The sequence below is a fragment of the Triticum dicoccoides genome, chromosome 3B (assembly GCF_002162155.2).
Source record: "Triticum dicoccoides isolate Atlit2015 ecotype Zavitan chromosome 3B, WEW_v2.0, whole genome shotgun sequence".
In the NCBI taxonomy this organism is placed as follows: domain Eukaryota; kingdom Viridiplantae; phylum Streptophyta; class Magnoliopsida; order Poales; family Poaceae; genus Triticum; species Triticum dicoccoides.
The window spans coordinates 816,977,855-816,980,482 of NC_041385.1; the positions used below are offsets into that span (position 1 = coordinate 816,977,855).

Consider the following 2,628-nt stretch of genomic DNA (forward strand, 5'->3'; position numbering starts at 1 on the left):
CATCACAAACGTGCCTAATCATCACCAAAAAGTTAGTTTTGGGTAGTGAATTTGGGTTGGTCAAATAATCTCTGGTAAAATCATCTTTAGATTATTAGCAAGCATCTTTGGAATTAAGTCTACTATGGTGTCATTGTACCCCCTTTGTTATTTGCCTCGAGTTTGTCACGTTGGGGACTTCTTGTGTAATCTTTTGACCCTTCAAAAGCCAATATTTCTTGTAGAAAATTGCATGCAAACCATCCAGGCCTGCGACTTTGAGATGTGAAAATAGTGCGCATCACTTCATCCTCCATAAGTGAATCAGTTGTTCATTTAATTCTTTAGAAACTAACAGGAGACTGTTTTGAAGTAAACAAACATCTATTTTCAGATAGTGAGAAATGTTGCGAAGAAGGTACTAGATGCTACACATCAATGCAGAAGAACATGTTCAAAATTATATTACCAACCATTTCCAAACTCTATAATGTTCCAGTGCTTTTTGGCTCTAAACTATTTTCTCATTGCGATAGTGTTCGAAACTTAGTTCATAGATGTGGTTAATATCATTTAATTGATCATGGTGAGTCCATTTGGAGATATTTTTGTTACATTCAAATTATCGACCCTACTAGAATAAGGGTCATGCATCATTTATATAATACTTTGTTTACCGATGACACTATCCACTATAATTTGTTAAACCATACTGACCCTACCATGTGTTATTTTTGGAAGTGCGCAATCACTCAATACTTTCGAGATTCCGAGGAGTGAGATCAGCGACTGCATAGTGGAAGATGTTGCACAAAGACCGTCCAGGGTTACATTCCTGGATGTAAGCAGCTGCACCAAGATTGGTGCCCGTGCTCTGGATGCATTTGGCAAGAAATAGAAATCCCTCGTCAGACATCGACAAGTCATGCACACCATAGGTGTCGCTGGGATGGTGTGCCAGAATCACGAGGCCCATGCTATTGTAAGCAACATGCCAAAGCTCTGCCACCTCGAGATAGGATACATGCTCATTAAGACTATGGTAGTCGCCAAGATCGCCTTCCAGTGCCTTGACCTCAAGTTCTTAGATCTGTGTGGTTGCTGGGACGTTGACGATACGCTCTTGCAACAGAATAGTCCTTGGCTGAAAAGCATCGGCCCCCGCATGGGAGACTGCTATGAGAACCACATCTGCAAGGAGTGCACCGATGACTCGGATGATGAATACTCATGATGTCCATGAACTTTTGCATGAGTAGATGTAGTCATAATCCGAGTCATCGGTACAATCCTCCCTAAAGCGATTCTGATAGCAGTCACCACACAGGGGCCGATGGTTTTCAGCCCAGGAAACTATCTTGCAAGAGCTTATCTTCGACGTCCCGATAACCGCACAAATCTTAGAACTTGAGGTCATGGCACTCAGAGGCGATCTTCTAAATTACCTTAGTCTTAATGAGCATGTTTCCAATCTAGAGGTGGTGGAGCTTTGGAATATTGCTGGCAGTAGCATGGGCGTCGTCATTCTGGCAAACCTTCGGAACGACATCTAGAGGTTGCATGACTCACCGAAGTCTGATAAGGGTTTTGCAGTTCTTGCCAAATGGCTACACAGCACGGGCGCCAATCTTGGTGTAGCTGCATACGTCCAGGAATGTTACCTTGGGAACTCTTTGTGCAAGATCTTCTTCTATGCAGTCACTGATCTCGCTCCTCGGAATCTTCAAAGTATTGGGAGATTGTGCACCGGCAAAAGGAAACACTATAGAGTCAATAACGTTTAAAAAAATGATGCTAGGGTCATCAGTAAACAAAGTATTATATACATATGATGCATATACCTTGTTCTAGTAGCGTCCATAATTTGAATGTAACAAGAATATTACCAAATAGACACATCATGCTCAATTAAGTGTTATTAACTGCGGCTATGAAATGAGTTTCTAACATCATACCAATGTTGGGGAACGTAGTAATTTCAAAAAATTTCCTACGTACACGCAAGATCATGGTGATGGCATAGCAACGAGAGGAGAGAGTGTTGTCCACGTACCCTCGTAGACCATAAGCGGAAGCGTTATGACAACGCGGTTGATGTAGTCGTACGTCTTCACGATCCGACCGATCCAAGTACCGAACGTACGGCACCTCCGAGTTCAGCACACGTTCAGCTCGATGACGATCCCCGGGCTCCGATCCAGCAAAGCTTCGGGGATGAGTTCCGTCAGCACGACGGCGTGGTGACGATGATGATGCTCTACCGGCGCAGGGCTTCGCCTAAACTCCGCGACGATATGACCGAGGTGGAATATGGTGGAGGAGGGCACCGCACACGGCTAAGGAACGATCTGTAGATCAACTTGTGTGTCTATGGGGTGCCCCCCGCCCCCGTATATAAAGGAGCCAGGGGGAGGAGGCGGCCGGCCAAGGAGGGCGCGCCAAGGGGTGAGTCCTACTCCCACCGGGAGTAGGACTTCCTTCTTTCCTAGTTGGAATAGGAGAAGGGGAGAAAGAGGAGGAAGAGGGGAAGGAAAGGGGGGGGCGCCGCCCCCCTTCCCTTGTCCTATTCGGACTAGGAAGGGGAGGGGCGCGCGGCCCCCTCCTGCCTCCTTGCCTCTTCTCCCTCGAGGCCCATGTAGGCCCAATAAC

At 46.0% G+C, this 2,628-nt stretch overlaps 1 pseudogene; it reads left to right on the plus strand.

Annotated features, from left to right (window-relative positions):
• Positions 1-712: 712 nt before the first annotated feature.
• LOC119280156 lies at positions 713-1,213 on the plus strand (annotated as a pseudogene).
• The last annotated feature ends 1,415 nt before the right edge of the window (positions 1,214-2,628 follow it).